This window comes from Trachemys scripta, chromosome 21 (genome assembly GCF_013100865.1).
Source record: "Trachemys scripta elegans isolate TJP31775 chromosome 21, CAS_Tse_1.0, whole genome shotgun sequence".
Taxonomy (NCBI): domain Eukaryota; kingdom Metazoa; phylum Chordata; order Testudines; family Emydidae; genus Trachemys; species Trachemys scripta.
Genome location: NC_048318.1, coordinates 8293222 through 8313269, shown reverse-complemented (window position 1 = coordinate 8313269; position 20048 = coordinate 8293222). Strand labels below are relative to the sequence as shown.

Sequence of the window (20048 nt, the reverse complement as noted above, 5' to 3'; positions counted from 1 at the left end):
TTCTATATGCATCCGAAGAAGTGGGCTGTAGTCCACGAAAGCTTATGCTCTAATAAATTTGTTAGTCTCTAAGGTGCCACAAGTACTCCTGTTCTTCTTCATTCCAAAGCCATCCTAATTTGGCTCCACATCTGTAGTCTTCCTAATGCACGTCAGTGTTACACAAATAGCCCCAACACCTTATTTTTGCTAGACCAGGATGCCGCTGCTGCTCCTGGCCCTTCCAGCCCCTGACACTTAGCTGAGATGTCTCCCAGGGCCTAGGTCTGCTTTTTGGTTCGAGGATCGTTCCAGAGCCTGGATTAGTGCCAGGGACAGGTGCCATTCTGCCGACTTCATCGCAGCCGTAACTGCTTGCAGAAGGCTCGACTTTCCCCTTGCTTCCACACAAGCTGCCATACGGGCAACTAACCTCCCCTTTCCCAGTGATGGTGGCTGCATCTTCCCGGCGGCTCATCAAGCCCGCAAGCACAGGGATGTTATAGAAATCTGTGTTCTAAAATAAGCATTGTTGTTGCCGGTGAAAGCTTTGCAAGGCCTTGTCTTCACTCGCGGGGGAAAAAGTGTGTTCTTAACTCGAGTTAGCAGGTCAAGGTAAACCCCAGGCTCTCCCCAGTCTTTAACTCACCCTGCTAACTCGCGAACATTACAAACCAGCTTTCCTTCTCTAGGATTTTACCTTATATTAACTAGCTTGAGTGAAGAGCTCACCTTTTATCCGTTTCTTACTGCATTGAGAATGAATAGCATCAGCGCAGGCTTCTTCAAAGCTGTCCAGTCCGTCAGCTTCCACTCTGACCCCGGATACCACCCACCAGAATTTCGGCCGGTAGGGCCCATCCAGCTCTGGGCTCTGTTGTGGCTGCCATCAAGGATTCCGGTTAGTGCTTGGCCAGCGGTTGTTTGTTTGTTATTATTTACTTGTAGAGCTGGTGGAAACATTTCATCCAAAGAAGAGGGTGAGTTGGTTTTAAGAAGGCCTTTAAAAATATGAAACTTACAGCAATCACCTACATGATCAACATTTTCCTTTTTCTTTGTGAAGATTTCTGTGATCTATTCAACCAAAATTGTTATTGAAACCATTTTTCTAAAATCTTGTGATTACCAAATACCAGGTTTTCTTCATGAAAATAGGCTTTTTGTACACACACAAATCTGAAACCACTTCAGTAAAAGTTTGGGTTAAAAGTAACAGAAAATGTCACCAAAAATGGAACATGGGGCCATTTCAAACCTTGTGACAACTTCAATTTCAGAAATACTCATGAAACTATTTTCCTGTTTTTCAACCAGCTCTCTTTTTTTGGATTCCTGTAGCACCTACAGATCTCAGCTGATACAGGGTCTCCATTGTGTACAGAGAACAATGTAGTCCCTGCCCTGAAGAGCTTACTGTATGAAAGCTTAGGGTCCAAAACATCTGTTAGTCTATAAGGTGCCACAGGTCTCTTTGTTACATTGTATAAATGAAGGGTGGGAAGGGAAGAGATGCACAATGAGGGGATTTGACTAGTCTAAAGTGTCACGGCAAGTCAGTGGTAGAGCTAGGATTAAAACCCAGGTTTCTTAGCTGATTGTCTTATGCCCTGTCCACTAGACCATACCGCCGTTTAGCCATGTGGATGTCTTATTCATTGCTCACAAGTCACCAAACTAGGAACAAGCTTCTTAGTAGCTCTCAGTCAGTACCAGCATAAGTGTGTTCAGACTGGTGAGTTAGAGATGCATGGCTCTGTGCCATGATACCAATTCCTTGAGCCATGTAATCCCCTATTTATTATTATTTTTTAATTTAAAAATAAAACTTCCAGGGCAGTTAAATCCATGCTTCTGCTCGTAGGATCCATTATATAGCGCAGTTAGCAGAAACTCTCCTTGTTTCCTAAAAGAAAGGGCTTTTAAAGAAAGGGCTTTTAAAGAATATAATAATAGGGTTAAACGTAGTGATTTTCTGCTAAAGTGTAGCCTGTGATCTGAATAGTGACTATTTAAAAATAACCCTTCACCTCTTGGTGTGTCTATTCCTGGCGAGTCTTTGGCCTGGTCTACATTACCAAGTTAGGTTGACATAATGGCAGAGCTCTTGTAATGGCCCTTGTGTCTCAAAGGCAGCAGACAGGCGCTCCACTTCTGCCCTGACACTTTTCCCCCTTTGCGTCACTGATATTAAGCAGGACACACAAGGCAGCTATAACCATTGGAATATTTTTTTTCTAACTCAGTTCCAATCTAGTGAGTAAGCACCGCCAACATCCCTTCAATCCACTGAAAGCACATTCAGCTGTCAAGGTGGCCAGTGTGTGGCTTCATGAGCCAGGGGAGCAAGGGGTCCCCCCAGAATCATAACTGGCATTTCTGGGCAAACTGTAACTCTACTCAAAAGCTAGAATATGTTGACAATGCTTAAAGCATGTTACATGGACACAGCACTTAGGACATGATCCAATTTGCATTGAAGTATCTGCTAGTTGGACTGGATATTAGGTACTTGTACTTGAATATAAAATATTATTCAGGAATACATCTGTTATTCCAGCTTGTTTTTATTACTTAGAACAAGTAAGAGCCTCTGCCCTCTCTTTGCGCCTTTGTTTCGGAGGGTCAGTTTTAGTGAAGGAGGCTAAAGAGATTTATCCTACATTAGAAAGGAGCCTGATTCCAAAGCCTTGGATCCATGAACTTGTAGGAAGTTTGAACCAAAGCGGAACTCAGTGGATCAGGCCATCTCTGCAACAGGCTGCATCAAAAACATAGCTCAGATTGATATGGAAATTAGCGGAGGGTCATCTCTGTTTGTCAGACACCTTTGGGGGAAGCTAAATGACTATATGAACGAGGGACAGACAAGGTTTCAATAAAACAAAACAGACCCACCAAAACTCAAGTCTAACCCTAAATGAATCTTTCTCAGGGTAAAAAACAAGTTAAATCCTCCCTTCCCCCCATTTTTTTTTTTTTTTTTTTTTTTGCTGTGTTTTGTGCATCTCTGCTCTACCAACTGGCATCAGAGGCAGATGTACTGAAATCATGCAAGAAAGACTCTTTCAACTTCACCATAAACTACAAGTTGTGCATCTGTAGGCTTACCAGATAGCAACTGTGAAAAAATCGGAAGGGAGGAAATAGGCGCCTATATAAGAAAAAGTCCCCAAAAACAGGACTGTCCCTTTAAAAACAGGACAACTGATCACCTTATGCATCTGCTGCTTGTATTTCTATCACACATGGGTTTGTTTAGTTTAGAGAAGGTTGGGAGATGCATCCTGGATGTGTGATTGCTTATATCAGCACAACCACCAAAATTTCTGTGTGCTTCACCCATCACAGTTTGAATGCAGACAACTCAAAGCAGACCATCAGGAAGGAAAATGTATGGATTTTCTCTTTCCATCCTCTAGAGACCGGAAATCAAGGCCGTCAGCTTCCCTCAGTTCTCAGGCATTCCTACGCGCTAGCTGTTCAAACAGCAAACTTACACTTGGGCCGAGCACTCCTGGAATTTAAACTGGCCTCGAGTCAGTGAGATGTTTGAAAGGCTTGTGTTTGTTAGCTAGTTTCCTTGTTTCTCTCTAGAGACTCTGTGTGTATGTGTGTAGGAGAGAAAATAAGCCCATGCCAAGCCAGAAGTAGGAATCCAGGCTTCCTCTTGGGGGTCTTATTTTTCTCTAGAGTCCTATTCTTCCTTGATATAACTCTATGAAAGGTTGCACCATGGCTCAGTTGGGCCTTTGTGTCCAAGAACAATGGAAGGTTTTAAAAGAGAATGTATTGTGCAGGGTAGCAGAACGGAGTACAAAATAACTTGCTTCCACTCTCATGTTTCAGGGCACAAACTGAAGGTGTTTAGGGGCTAGGAAGTTTGGGGTTTTTTTGTTCACATCCTTCACTGCTCCGTTAGCGGAGTATATTGTGTTAGATATTTCCTTCCTCCCTCCCTCTAAAGCTACCTGAAGCAGGATACTAGCCTAGATGAACCCACGGTCTGGGATGGCAAATCCCATTTTCTTTCTTTGTAACAGGGACCTAAAAATGTAAGGAGCAGGGATCCATTATGATTAGATTATATAAAGCACCAGTAAATAGTGGGATTTGCTAGACAAACCTGCCTAGCGGAATTGAGAGAACCTGCAGAGGACTCTGGGTGTGTGCTGAATTAGTGGTACGTGTGCATTAGTTGGCTTGGTTGGAAGCTATTCGGGTTCTTTCTGAGCATTGCATGCTGCCCCTGTGTTCACTGGAAGAGTTAGAATAGAGCTGGGTAGATTTGGGGGGGCAAATAGTTTATCCACCAAAAAACGCAGTTTCACAACAAAAGCGATTTGTGAATTCAGACCAAATTCAGAAAATCATTTCGGCCAAAAAAAGGAAAACGTTTTTCAAAAAAGTTGAACTGTTTCATTTTGACTCTATCGAAATGAACCTTTTTGACTCGGTTTCTAAACAACTTTTTTGTTTTGAAGTTTGGCTAAAACAATAGCAACAGCAACAACAAAAAACAAAACAAAAACACACCGGAAAATGAATTGGCAAACAAAAAAAATTGTTTTGGGTCCCTGAAGGGACATTTTTTCAGGGTTTCATTTTGTTGAGAAAAAAAAACGACAACAAAAAGTCCATTTGGGGTCAACCCAAAACATCTCTATTTATTTAGTTTTTGGTTTGGTCACTGAACCAAAAACCCAGTTATATATTCAGCTCTATTAAAGTGGCTCCGCTTGCTAAACAGAGTGATTAGATCTAGGGGGAAGTTTCTCCTCATGTTTTGAAGAATGTGAGTGATGTGCGGCTATTAATGACGCTGGGTTTTTTAGCCATATTGAGTGGTAGATTAGTGTGTGAAGTAGCAGCTAGCTATGAGTGGCTGCCAAGTATAGGGGGATCTTTTAATTGATCAAATAGCAAAAAAAAAAAAAAAAACCCACAACACCCACCACACCCTACATAAATACTCTGGGTGAACTCCAAGCCCCACGTGGCATAACTCCTACTGATATCAGGATTTCACCCCATGCGTTCAGAAGAATTCCTTTGTTGGCATCTCAGAGCTGTTTGTTTTCTGTTTAATTGGCTGGCGGGGGGGTGGAGGGAATAAAGAGGGACTTTCACACAGGGGAAGCTTCCGTCCGTGCTGTTTTTGGCAACAGAGTCACAGCATCCTACATTTATTTATTTATTTGCATTATTAAAAAAAAACCACAAATAAAAATAAATCCAGGAGAGCAGCCAAATCTGTTTTGTGCTGCATCTCTAAAATAGAACCATAAATGCCATGGAGCATGGGAGGGGATGATTTATTAGCCTGTTATTGTGAGTGACTGGGACGCTTTCGATGGAGTCCTTGCTAATTTCTAACAGCTGCATTAAATCACAGATGCTACCAACTATTATAAAATAATCAACCAGCCTTCTGCAAGCCAGCCTGAGCCTGGGGTCAGTAGTGGAGCCCTGGGTTGTTTTGTTTCACATCTCAACCTCCGGGATTCCTATTAAGAGGAAATAAATAGGGCTGGTAGGTCACTTTATTTCTATCAGCCTGTAGTTGTTGGGGGGGGGGGGGGGAAGGCTACAAATGTTTTCTAAAGGGAATTGGATGGGGCATTCCCAGCTGACGCAAGTCGTGGTTAGAACTCCTAGATTCTGGTTGTAGTTTTGGGCGGGGTCAGAATCCTTGGGTTCTAGTCATACTTCTTGAAGGGGTTGTAAATTTACTGATTAGAGCAATAGAGTCAGAGTCAGGATTGATGAGCTCTGGTTTTGGAAGGTGGGTGGGAAGAGGATCTAGGTTAAAGCAAGGAAATGTGTGTCAGGACTCCTGGGTTCCCTTCCTGTGTTGATTTTGCTGTACGATTTTAGCCCAGTCAATTCCAAGCCTCAGTTTGTCCCTCTGAGAAGCAGGGATAATAGTTCTCAGGGAGTAGGGCTAGTATTTGTGCTTTGACATCCTCTGCTGAAAGTCATTCAGGAAATGCCAAGTATTGACAACAAAGACAGACAAAAAAAGAGTATTCCATATTCACGTTCAATTATTAAAGCAGCTAGTTTCCTGGCCAATGTTGGACAAGCACCTCTGCACACCCAGTCCAGCAAGAAAAATAGTTTTAAGGGGAAGGGGAGGGAAACAATAAAACACATTAAAAGGCAAATGTCACCAGTTTGGAATACTCATATTTTTTGACAGTGCTGCTCTATGCTGCGGCAGCTGCTTAACATGACAAATGCTGGCTTTAATAGAAATGCACGCGAGGAGATGCAGGACCGGGAAGTGAATAATGGAGCTCTCTAACCCGACGTGTTGTGTGACATGTTCGCCCAGCGATGAACAGCCCCAGCCGCTGTGACAGCATCTGCTTGTGCTTCCCACAAATGCCGCATCAAGCTCTGGGGAGATCATTTGGAAAACGACCCTGTCCATCAGGCCCAATGGATTTGGGAGCTATGTTTCGGTGGGCTTCCCAAAGCGGTTCCAAGTGCAGATGCCTCTCTGGTCGAAGAGCTGTCATTAGCATATGGTACATTGAACATAGTGTTTGCTTGTGCATGGTTTTGTCTGCACTGGGAATTTTACCTGTCGCTCAGTGGCAGGATGTCCCATTGGTTAGGGCACTAGATGGCACTTGGGAGACTTGAGTGCCATACCTTGCTCTGACACTGATTCCCTGTGTGACCTTGGACAAGTCACTTAGCCTGAGATCCTAAAGGCATTTCGGCTTCTAACATCCATCCCTTTGAGGGTCAGGCCTCAGTCACGCTGGGTCTCAGTTCCCCATCTGTGAATTGAAAAACTATGTTGTGAGGATTTCAGATTATGAGGCACTCGGGTACTATAGCAACATGGACCATATTAGGGGCCATAGATAACTGGCAATGGATGCAACTGAACTGGTGCTACACACACAGATCAGACCAAAGCTTGTTCTGCACCCTTTTGAAATCATGGGTAAACCCTGCTCTGAGGGCCTGTCTCTAGCACATTGAGTTTAATTTTGCGATACAGATGAGCCCAGATTCAAAGCCTTGAATCCAAACAAACCTGAATTGTGAGGGTCTCTGGATCCAGATCTGAACTGGGCACTCAGCCCCATCTCCATAATAGGCTGAATCTAAAATGTGACTTAGAACAAACCAGGAATGATGGAGAAGTTCACATTCAAAACCAGACTTGGCGATTTGGGGTCACCTCTATTTGACGAGCACCAGTTGAACTAAATGAACGAGCACATAAGGAGGGAACAGATAAACTAGTCTGGACAAGATGAGACCTGTAGTGACGATTTACCCAGAGTACAAATGCAACTGAACCTTTCTGAGGGTGTGAACTAGTTTTCTTCCCTCCCTCCCTCACCCACCATTGTTCATGTCTTTTCCTCTCCTGTCCAAAGCAGACCAGATGAAATTTTGCAAGATACAAAAACTCTTCTCTCCTGATCATAAAGAGAATAGACCTGAAATACTACAGAGGAACCACTCCTCCTATATATTTGTCGGGTTATCTCAACAACCACCAAACTCTCTGTGTTTCACCCATCACAGTTTGAGTGCAGACAATTCAAAGCAGACAGGAAGGAGAATTTATGTATTTCCTCTTGCCTCCCTCTAGAGGCCTGAAATCAAGCACATCAGCTTCCCTCAGTTCTCAGGCCTTCCTGCGCTCTAGCTGTTCAAACAGCAGGCTTACGCTCATGCAGAGCAGTCCTGCAATTCAAACTGCGGTCGAGTCGGAGAGACGTTTGAAAGGTTTGTGTGTGTGTGTGTTGGGTTCCTTGTGTCTCTCCTAGAGACTGTGTGTGTGTTTGCAAAGGGCCATCCCTAGAAGGTGCAGAGCCCGGGGCAGAAGTGACAGATTTGTCTCTTCTAGGACCAACCATGCCGGCCGATTGCACCGGCCCGCAGGGCCCCCCACAGTGCAGGGCCGGGAGTGTGGGGCCCAGGGTAGAAGTGATGGATTCATCTCTTCTGGGACCAACTGCACCGGCCAATCGCACCGGCCTGCGGAGCTCCCCAAAGCGCGGGGCCCAGAACGGTCGCTCTGATTCGCCCTAGCCAAGGGACCACTCTGTGCGTGCAAGAGAGAGAGAGAGAAAATAAGCCTATGCGCACCCAGAAGCAGGAATCCAGGCTTCTTCTTATGTGATTTTAGCCTTCTCTAGAGTCATATTCCTCTCCAGTGAAATAGCATTGAAGCCCCATGGGATTATAGCCGGGCTCAGTTGCTCATTGTGTCCAAGAGCAATGGAAGGTTTGAAAAGAAAATGAAATGGGCAGGATTACAGAATGGAGTACAAAATAACACGTGTCCACTCTCATGCTTCAGGGTATAAGCTGATTGGCTTCAGGGGCTAGGAAGTTTCTTCTTGTTTTCTTTGGTCTGGTTTCTGCTCACTTCTATCACTGCTCAATTAGCTACGTGTATTATGAGGGATACTTTCCCCCTTCCCTGTAAACCATTAGCTATTGGCCATGGCGCCAGAAGCAGGAGAACAGCCTGGATGGGCCTGAGGATTGATCCAGGATGGCAAATCCCATTCATCTTCTTAGTGGCAGGGGCGTGACTTATGCAAGGAGCAGGCATGTGTTAGGATTGGGCTATGTAAAGTAGCCGTAAGGAATGGGATTGCCTGAACCAACCCGCCCGGTGGGGCTGACAGCCCCTGCAGGGTGGTGTGTGCACGCTGCGCTGCTTGTGCCTGGGTTAGTTTACCTGTGAAAGCCTCAGGGATACGAGTGCCAGCTGCTCAGGCTTGATCCAGTGCCCACTTCTGCCAATAGGAGACTTTTCCCGCACTTCCAGGGGATCTGGCCTTTGAGCAGCACAGACATCCCTGGTCATAGGTTTTTGGGGGAAGGGGAGATGGAAGAGGACCCCCCACCCTTCCACCCAGCTTCAGCCAAGGGAAGCAACAGTGCTTTCCTGCCCTACTCCCTGCCGCCCTCAGCCTGGCTTGGAAAGGGCTGGGGGGACCTCGGTCCGAGAGCCAGAATCACTGCCCTGAGAGCTGCCGAGCCGCTGAACATCAGTGGAGCATTGGCCTAGGCTTAGCAGCGTCACTCTCAGCCAGCAGGGAGAACCCAGGGGTAGAGGAGAAGGCACCATGTTGTGGAGAAGAGGCTCAGGTCCCAGTGGAGGGGGAGGAGAGAAGGTACCTTTAGGAGCAGGGGCAGTGGGCACAGAGCCCCTGGCATGGTGAGACACAGGGTGGTTGAGGAGACACTGAACCCCTGGGGAAGTGCCCCTAGCATGGAGGGAGATGTAGGGGAAGAAGCCCCTGGCATGGGGGAGATATGGGGAGGAAGTGCTCCAGGTATGGAGGGGGAAGTGAAGGAGCCCCTGGTATGGAGGGGGAAGGGAAGGGGTCCCTGGCATGGAGTAGATCAGAGGGAAGCAGCACACAGTACCTGCTGGTACGGTTTTGTTTTATCAAACACCCTAACTTCTGTTGTGTCGCTCGGTGAATGTATCTGGGCACTAACTGTCCGCCAGGGCACTGCTGGAGCCTGTTGTAACTAACTGGATGAGGGATCCTTACAAGGTCTGTGCGGAGGGACCCTCTGAACCCTCACAGGATATGGTCTCCCCATTTTTTGCCTCACAGCCCATGAGCACTGCAAGGCAGAGAATAATACGTTCTTCTCCATGCTGTAGAGTTCTGAGACTTCGGCCTGTAAAAACCAGACCTCAGAGCTGCTGAGGTTTAGTCAGTCCTGCCCTACCCCTCATATTTCCCGTGAAACCCCCTCTCACCCATCCCCTGTCATGCCACTTTTCCTCTCCAGTGGGAAAGTGGGACACCACATCACAGTGTTTTGTCCCACTCCCCTGGGCAGATGGGAACCCGTGGGAATTCTGAACGCTGATGTGCTGTATGCAAAAGCTCATCAACCTGGCTGTGCAGTAACCTCTTTGCACTACATGCTGCCTTTAAACAGGAGACTGGGCCATATAGGGATTGATCAGCCCGTGCAGCCTCAGAGTCCAGAGCAGGCATGGAGCAAGGAGGAGGGGCTTTATGCAAACTCAGAGCCTACCTTCTCCAACCTGCTCCACCCCAGGGATTCACACCAACAAGGTGAGCCCACTGCAGCAGCAGCACTGCCCTGGCCCCCTCCAAAGTCCTGTCGCCAGCAGCCCTAGAGCAATGGCATCTGGTTGAAAATTGCAGAGACGATATATTTCCACTGAGCGGTTCCTTTATGAAAAGAAACGTTCTTTGGGGCGATATTGAATCAGACAGGCTTTTAATTGGCCATTTGTGTTCTCTTTCCAAGGGTGTTTTGGCATGTCCTGAATGCATAGCACCCGGGCAAAGCCTGGGATATTCCAAGCCTCTCTCGTTTCTTTTGCGCACACGAACACACCGGTTTGGGCATGGCACAGGAGCCTGCGAGAGCTGGTGTGTGCCCAAGTCAGGTTCATCGCCAAGCGTCCCCCTCTGCACTGAGCGACCGTGAATCACAAGCCACCTGTGGGCCTATGCTGGGTAACAGGGCTGGAGAACAGGCATGTCAGAGAAGACGCTGGCATAGCAATGATCCTCATCATGCCAAAAAGGCACTTATCCTGGCCTCAGTTCTCCGCCTTCTCTCCTCCTGCTAGGACATGCAACATCTCTGCAGCACAGGCTTGGGGGTCCCGGTACCCAGCACCTTTACCCTGGCACCTGGATGCTGCCCCAAATGTCCCCTTGTCTCCGCACTCTCTTTCTTTACTCCCTCACTCAACCCTCCTCCGCTCCTTTGTCACTCTGCCTCTCTCCGTCTCCCGCATGGACTGTGGCCTCTCCCCAGCCTCCTCTCTCAGCCCTGTTGGCTGGCTCCATAAGATTTACACATCCTCTGCCATCGAGCATGCTCGCCTCCCCCAGACTATTACTCTCCCTCCTGTGCGTGCCGGATTCCACTTTGCAGTAAATATTAGCTGACCAAACGAACAACTGCAAGTGCCATTCTCACTCCCTAGAGTCTGCTCTTTTTTCCTCCCCTTTGGTTATTATTTTTAATTAGCTCACAGCTGTAATTGTTGACTGGTTATAGAAAATATGCATGGGGAAGGATTTCTAGATGGACTCTTCCCCCTCACATCACCTCCATACCTTTGTAGCGGTAGGTGACCCCCAAAAGGTTCGGGGGATAATCACTCCAAATGGGCGCTGCTTCTCTGAATCTCCCAGGGCTGTGAACCTCACAGGAGATGTGGATGGGCTTTAAAAAAAACAAACCGCCACTCTGATGGTGTTTTGATACATTTGCTTCTGCTCCTGGCTGGAAAGGGGTCGTGTAGCAGTGAGCATCAATGTAATGAGAAAAAAGTCACCCAAACAGGGTCGGCATAAAATACAGGGAGAGAACCCAGGGAGTCAGGACTTGGGTATAAAGCTTAAGTACTTTGTTGAATCATGGCTATAGGTTCTACAGGGCCATTGTAATCAAAGGTAGGGTTTTGATGCCTGTTACGGACCCTCTGAAAGAAAAGAAGGGGGGTCTTGTGGTCAAGGCACTGGACTGGTATTTAGATCTGTATTTAGTTCCTGAATCAGTCACAGACTCCCTGCCAGCCTTGGGGTAAATCGCTTGGTCTGTCTGTGCCTCTTTCTGTCTCTAAAATGGAGAGACTATTTCCTTTCTCCACCCATTGTCTGTCATGTCTATCTAGATTATAAGATCTTTGGGGCAGGGACTATGTTTTACTAGGTGTATGTATTCCAGAGGTTAGATTGGCAGTGACCTTGGGGTTTGGTTTTTATTTTGGCCTTCCTCTGCAGCATGGGCTGAAAGTCTATGGATGACAAGGGGGAGACAGTTGTACTGGGACCTCCAAAATGTGCGTATGTAGGTGTAAATAAAGTGAAGTACCTGTGTGGGTCACTTAATCAGTTCCCTACCATTGCAGAGGTCTCTGGATTTGATGGACATCAGTTCCTCCTGTTCTCTCCCCCCATGACACATAATAATCGTGTCTCCTGTGGGCTGTAGTGTTGTCTAATTTTGGTTGTCAGGTTTGGTGTGCAGGTGTTGGTGGTCTGTGATGTAAAGGAGATCAGATTGGGTGATCTGGTGGTTCCTTCTAGCCTAAACTGTGTACATCACCCATCACACTGGAGCCCAATCTCAAAAATAACTAAATTCGGCATCTGGTGTAAATGTAACTTCTAAGGTAATGCTAATGTTGGCCAGTAGGGACCGCTGTAGAACAGTGCAAGATACTTCTTCTCTTTTCCTTCCACCAGAGCTGTTTCTGCAGGGCCAATCGAAGGAATGTTACCCATTTGAAGAGAAGATTACATTTTCTGACAATAACCCCGGTCGTTTTTACTAAAATTTGGACAGTAAAATACATTAAATGCAGACATACAGAAAATAAAAGCTGAGGTTGCAGAGAGATCCTGATTTAGTGCAAATATAAAAAGATAAAACAACTAAGAAATTAGGTAGAGTACGTAAATTCTGCCCAATAGATCTTCAAGCGGCCGAATCTGACAGTCTTAATTTTCAGAAGGGCCAGCCAAGAAAAGAACTGAGGGGAACATTTTTTACTGAGGTGAGCTGTTAATGTGGAATATACCAGGCAGCAGTAAATCCAACTAAGTGTGAACAGCTTTAGAGAGACTTTCACCCTGGAAAGAACTTTTACACAGGGAGCAATGTACTTACTTGGCTGGTATTTTTCGCTGTTCCCTTTGTGGTTCTTAAACGCTTTTTTTTTGTTCTAATCAAGGCTTTTTCCTTCTCCCACTCAGCTTCTGTCTCTGATTTGTCTTGCAGGGATGTCACCATCCACGCCCACACTTGCAACACAATACTAATATTTTGTAGTTACATTGCACCCTTCATCCACAGATCTCAAAGCACTCAGAGATGGACAACTATTGCAACATCTAGGACTTAATGGTCACCATGGCAACAGCAGAGCTAGAACTTAGATACACCCCTCCCCCATCCCACATTTTTAAAGACTCAATCTCTTGGTCTTGGGCTATGTAGAGGAGCGGACTCACCCCTGCAGCGCCTCCTGCTGGTGACTTCCAGGAATTAGCTCATTCCAGCTCTGGAGTGCCCTCAGCAGGCCAGTGATCCACCTGTCCTCTGGCCCTGTATCCCTCCCAGGACCCCTGTGCCCCTTTCTTCGGGGTGCTGCCCCCTGGCAGTAACCCCTCAGTCTTAGGGTCTCCCCTCCCTAGGGAACCCCCATCCACTATTCCCATCTTGCCTCAGTATAAGGCTACTGCCAGTCATCATCTAGCCCCATGCCTTGGGGCAGACTGCAGTATCAGCCTACTCATCACTGGCAAGGTTGGGTTTGGACCTGTTGCCTAGGCCTACCCCTGGGCTGCCCTCTGCAACCCCTAGGCCTTCTGCTAGGCCACAGCCTGGGGCTTCCAGGCTGGAGCTCCCCTGCCTTTCCTCAGCCCTCCTCCACTCAGGTATCCTGTCTCTAGCTCCCTGCAGCTAGGCCCTGAGACTTCTGAGCTCCTGGCCCCGAGACTTTATATACAGGCCAGCTGTGGCCTGAGTGGGGCGTGGCCCAGCTGCAGTCGCTTCCCCAATCAGCCGAGCTTTTAGATCTGCAGCCCTCTGCAGGGCTGTTTTTAACCCCTACAGCCCTCTTTCAGGGCTGGTTTCAAGCCCTTCAGGGCAGGAGCCAGTGTCCACCCCGCTACAGGCTACAAATGCATCTGAATTAGTTGTCAATGGTACAGAGCCTCACACACGTCTGAGCTGGTTTTATCCAGCAGAGACAGAGATGCACATACATGCTAGCTAGTTGATTACAGTATTATTAACCCCATTTTGAAGGTGAGGAAAATTGAGGCACAGAGAGGTTAAGTGACTTACCCAGGGTCATGCCTGGAAACAGTGGCAACACAGTCCAGTTACTTTGGAAACAGTGGCAACACAGTCCAATTACTTTGGTGTCTGACACTGGCCAGTACCTAACAGGAAGAAGGCAAGAGGAAGGCAAACAATCCTGCAATGTTCTCTGTGTCACTGGTTGGTTCCATGATAGAGGAAGGACAGACTTTCTCCTCTAGACCACCAGTTCAAATCCTGTCCATGCTGGTAACAACTGAAAGTTTTTATTCTCTCTCTGATGACCGATGGGACACACATTTGGTGGTCTGTTCAGTTGCCAAGCCTCAGATGTCCACAACAGAACACCTTATTGGTAGTCCTAATACAGAGGTCAAGAGCCGGTTGCACTGCGGAATCTGAACTAAATAAGAAGAGTTGACAGCAACAGGGAGTAGTTAGGCAAACAGGGATGAGGGAGGGAAAGGGTTGGAATTAATTCACAAACGTGTTGAGTAAAAAATAGCAGCTGAAAATGTGTGAGAGACGAGAAGGTGGAGAGAAAGAGGGGCTAGGGACAGATGGAGAGGAGGAGGGAGAGAAGAGGAGAGAATGGCGCAGAAACTAGTTTAAAGATCTTATATATACAGATACCATCTGCATCTACTAATACCACACAGGTATAGACACGTGCCAGGTACATACTATATACATATGAGCCAGATACTTAGGCCAGGTTTTCAAAAAGGGGAACTAGTGATTATGAGAGATCTTAAAGGGGCCTCATTTTCCACTGGAAACAACAGGTCATGGCTAGTGTAAAGATGCTCACTCCATCAGATGGTAACACCCTGCTAAATAAAGAGCTCCATGATTAGGTGGCTGTGTAACATTTCTCTAAACAAAAGCTGACTGTTGTAACGAATACTGTGTTGTCTCGGATAGTTACGTGGCTAGGATTGGTAAAGGGGGAGGAGTAGAAGGGGGGCCAAAAATCATTGTGCAGCTGGCCCGCCACCAATCAGGTGCCTCTCAACCGGGGCACCCAAAAGTTGAGACCCTGGAAATCACTAATCAACTTGTCCTGGGGAAATTCAGGTCCCATCAGCCCCTGGGTTGAATTCCATTAAGGAACATGGAGTTCTTGTTTAATTAAACAACAAACCAAAAGACCCTCCCTTTCTCCGGGACAGATATGATTTGAAGGTCCACCTTGTGATGCACTGCACGTGTTTTTTTCCAGCTCACCCCCTGTGTTCTATTCCTCCCTGCTGTTTTGTGATCTCCTTTTCCCCAACTTTATGGGCTTCTAGATCCTACAGCTGTGAGTGACCATGCCAGAGCCATGTTTTAATACTCTTTCCCCTTCACTCATGTGGACATGGTTTTTTCCTTATCAATCAGGCTAGTAAAACCATGCAATAAAATAAATCCATTGTGTGTTTCCCCTCTGCTCTGAACATCCTAACTGTTAGGAGAACCCATTAACAACCAGGTAGCTGTTTGGCTAGGCTAAAACAAAACTGTCTTTCTCATGGAAGAGTCCTGTTGAATTTGATTGGGATTCAACCAGTTGGGTTCTACAGGAATTACTATAAGACCGAAGAAGGTAATAGAGAATTCTAAGCTTTCTGTAGCTTTAAAAAAAGGTTTTAACCGTTTTATGGAATTCTATTGCAGGATTATAATTTTTCTATTAAATTCTATAGATGGTCCAAAAAACTGACTGATCATTTTCTTAAGGGACAGATTGGAAACAGTTTTAAAACATTATTTGGTCACCCCTCTGCCGCCTGACCAATCTGTGTGTTAACTGTATTGTGGAGGGAAAGGATAGTCTTGTGGTCCTACCAAAGATGCGGATTCAACACCTGGCTCTACCATGGACTCCCTGTGTGATCTTGGCTAGAGCACTTAGGGCTGAATGTGGCTCGATGCTGCCTTATTCCAGCTTAGGATCTGGCCCAATATCTCTCTCCGTCTGAGTTCCCCACCTGTGAAAGGGGTGAATGATATTTTCTACTGTGTACTTAAATTACAACCTCTTTAGGGTAGGAGCCGCCTCTTTGTTTGTGCTCGGTGCAATCCTGCAACATGGCTCCGGTCTTGCTTAGAGTCTCTCTGTGCTCCTGGAAGACAAATAGCAACATGTAGGATGGATGGTTCAGATGGGACCTTACACTGCTGCATGGTTTGCTAGCGCCGAAACATGGCTCCTCGGCCCAGAAACCCTTCCCCGTGCATGCTGATCAGAGGCAGTGTCCTGGAAGGCTGTTAGCCAGCACTGTGGATAAACATCTTGCTTGTTAGCGGAGTCTCGAGTGAACTGCGGGCAGGGCCTTAGAGCCAGGTCTTGTTGGAATCTGGAGCGCTAGCATGCTGGGTAACACAGACAACGCCAAGTTGGCGAGCGCCTTTCAATAGGAATGTAGGGATCCATACTAATAGACTCTGTCAGGGTTTTCTTAAATTCTCCCCGAGCCAAGGGGGAGGAAAGAAGAGCGTGGCTGGGTCTCTGGCTTGGAGCTGGAAGGGATGCTAGCTGTCTCTGCCTCTCTGACTGCAGCTTCCTATAGCTCTGGGGAGATGGAGCGAAAATCCAGTAGCAGCAGCAAGGTTGGAGAACAAGCTGATCAAACACCTCAGTCCTTCATTCCCAGGGGTCTTGCTGGCTGCTCACCGTGAGCTTCTGGCCCCACTGCCTGACTCACTCCCCAGCCTCCAGTCTTCCCATCCCTCACTAATTACTTCCAGGCCTGTACTCCTGACCTTTGCAAGCTGCTGATTAGAGCAAGGAGGGAGAAATCTCCAAGGGCGATTGTGGCTGACCTCCGCCACTAATAAAACCCGAGATTGACAATCAGAAGGAAGGAAAGAAGGGGACAGGGGGGAGAAGGGACTCATCCTCACAGGCTCAGTTTCTTTCTGAGCCTGTGGTATGCTGAGAGCCGATCAGAGCTTGTTACCCTCACGAGTGACATTCCACCACTGCTGAACCCTGGGTGCCCCCAGGAGATCACGCTGAGCTCCAAGTACTTCTCGGTTCTGTGACTTTATTAGAGATTGGTCTGAGGCAAAGCCACGGAGCTGGGCACCCACATGGGCTGTGGGTGTTTGAAATCCAGGTATGGAGTTTGCAGATGGCCCCATCTTCATAACAATTATTATTCTTAGAGGGCCCACCTAAGCTCAGGGCCCAATTGTGCTGGTTGCTGTACATACACATAATAAGAGGCAATCTCTGCAGTGAAGAACCTGCAGCCTAAATAGACTAGACAGACAAAGGGCAGGAGAGAGAGCAGTATTATCCCCGTTTTTCTGACAGGGGATGAGGCATAGAGAGACTAAGGGCCAGATTTTAAAAGTTATTGAGGAGCCTAACTCCCCCATTCATTTCTTTGGGAGTTAGGCACCTAAATACCTTTCCAAGTCTGGCCCAAGATCACACAGGAACTCTGTGGCAGAGCTGGGAATTGAACTTGAGTTTCTTGAGACCCAAGCCAGTGTCTTAATAACAAGCCCTCCTTCCTCTCATTTTCCCTTTATAATGGCGGATCCAAAGGTCCACTTCCCGTCAACCCCAGCCATCAATTCAGATGCAAATTTTGTGCCCTTAGCACAAACCCACCCACCCACTCTTTTGTAAAGTTCTCTGTCTTCCCTCCCCGTTCCTATTCCTTTCTGTTGAGATCAGCATGTTCACTCATTATTAATTATATTGTGGGTCCCAAATGCATTAGAAGTGTGATTCAAATGTATGCCAGAAAAGTTACAGTGACTGCATCACTCACCACCGAAATGCAGCCACCTCTGGGGCATAACGTGGCAGCTGGAAATATGAAGGATGGTAGGAGGCGCATGAAGGTTAGTGGGGCAAAAAGGCACTGAAGGTTGGTTAGCCAGAGTGGAGAAAGGTTATCTTCTTGTCTAAACTCTGCAAGTTTGGAAAAGAATAGAGGTTAGGTCAACTTTTTATCTCCCCTCAATCACTTGGCTCAACCCCCAACTCTAATATCACATGGATCCACCATTCCACATTTAATCTGCTTGTGCTTCCTGCTCTTCTGTGTCCAAAACAGCCCCTGGGGTGAGTCTGGTTTAGGCGAATAAGCTGCAGTCTCCTTCACAGTCGTTCCACTCCATTGGGTAAATACCCAGTTAGGCAGGTTTTTGTTACATAAATATGTATAACATTCTCTCTCTCTCCTCCCCCGTCCCTCACACACATGCCCAGCTATAGATAGAAGGGAGTTATCTGTCTATCTATCCATTCCTCCCTGTCTGTGGCCATCCATCCAGTCATGCGTATTCTTATCTCTGGAGGCTGGCTCAGCCCTTTCGAAGGTAGACATGTACTGAGGCAGGATCTCAGTTCAATCTTCCCCTTGTATGCATTACACCCATTTCAGCGTTATTTCAGAAACATGCACTGTGTGTCAACAGCTTCCTATCCCAAGGGGTAAACACCAATTTACCCAACAGACCGGAAAGCCCCTGCAGCAGCAATCACTCCAGTCAACCCAGTCCTTGCACTGGTACGTGCTCGATGGACTCCATCTCCATACGTAGGGCCGAGGTGCAGCTGGTTTGTGGTTTATCCTTCCTCTCAGCAGCTCCATATGCATTTCCCCTGTGTTGATGCCTGGGGTGATCTGGCAGGGGCAGCAGGCCAGTCTCTCAGTTACCTTGAGCCGTCAGTGACCCCGCTTAAGTGGACTTAAGCCAACTTGAATGTTTGAGGTGAAGCAAACATATTTTTAAGAGCTATGCCACCTTTGGATGGAAAGCCCAGCCTCTGCCTAGTTTCATCAGGCCCGGCTGCCCTATTTATCCATATGACGTAGTCAGCATCTCTCAGCCATAGCTCTTGCTTTGAGCCAGTGTGAGTCCCTGCAGCATTAAGCCCTTGGCTAGTACTGTGTCTTTAGGGTCGTGACATTTCAATGCAAGATAGAAATTGATCTTGCTGGCCAGATTATTCCGAAAGACCTGAGCGATGCCAGGGATCCTCTCTCACACGTACACATACTTCTAGGGTCCTTTCCATTTCAAAGCTCCTCAAACCTTAGCACCCGCCCCTTCCCACCCCCCAGACTTTAGGGGACCTTTAAGGACTCTAAAAGCTCCCAAGTCTCTAGCCATAGTCAGGAAATTGTAACCACTAAATTTGGAACTTGACTCATTCCCGTCACACCCCCAGTCTAGGGAAGGCACACAGAGGCATAGTAAAGCAGCTAGAACTCCCTTCACTGGCCAGATCATCCCGCATCAGTATACCCCACATCTCGTGGAGTAGGTAACACATCCTCAGATGCGCCATCTGACCGCTGACCCAGTGGGTTCCATCAGAGGGAGAAATCTAACAGGTGTTAACAGAGAGCTGGCCACAGGCGAGTCTGCTCGGCAGGGGTTAATTTTGCAGGCAGGCAATTAAAACATCACCTGGTCAGCAGCCTGTTGGCAGGGGGTCTGAGCTGAGCTATCTCGGGCCTTGTGGAACAGGTGCCATGCAGGGGGCTCTCTGAGCCCTGTGTGCATGCTGGGTGATCCTTGGCATGGGCTGGTTGATGATGTACTGGGCCACGAGGGGTGGATGAAAAGCCCTGAGCATCTCCTTTGGGTCAGTGCCTGGCAGCACAAAGGGAAGAACTTGCTTGGATGGCGAAGGGGAAGGCATGGCAAGGGGAACCCTGTGCTTACATGACAGGGAGGGCTAGGGGGATCTGCATTCAGGTGCACCGTATGTGTGGGGTAGGTGAGGCCAGGGGGGCCAGGGCTGGGGTCTGTATGCCTGGGGGAGGCAGAGAGGAAATGGGGTGCTTGGGGCACAGACGGGGTATGCAGGAGGGATGCTGGAGGGCATGGAGAGGGAGGAAGCAGAAGATACCAGGGGTGTGGGAGAAGCCGAGCAGGTGCTTGGTAGCGGGCTATTATTTATTTGTATTGTGGTTGCACCTAGCAGCTTCAGACATGGACGAGGACCCCATGGTGCTAGGCGCTGTACAAACAGAAAGAAAAGCCGGTCCCTGTGCAAACAAAATAGAAAACTAGAGACAACAGATGGATCCGGACAGAGCACAAGGAAACCGCGAGACAATACAGCACGGGCGTGGTCCCAGCCCACCAGCTGCCTAAGCTGGGGTGATTTATGTAGGAGCGGGGACAGCCTGGGTCTCATAGTTGTGTGGTGCCCTACTGTAAACCCAGCAGCCAGCGCTGATGCCTGCAGGGTGGGAGATTTATTCGTCTCAGGGGGGTCCCTG

The 20048-nt window shown here is 47.5% G+C and overlaps 1 protein-coding gene across 1 annotated transcript in view; it reads left to right on the top strand.

Annotated features, from left to right (window-relative positions):
- LOC117868524 (opioid-binding protein/cell adhesion molecule) overlaps positions 1–20048 on the top strand; it is a 697025-nt gene that overhangs the window by 351225 nt on the left and 325752 nt on the right. The window lies entirely within an intron of this gene.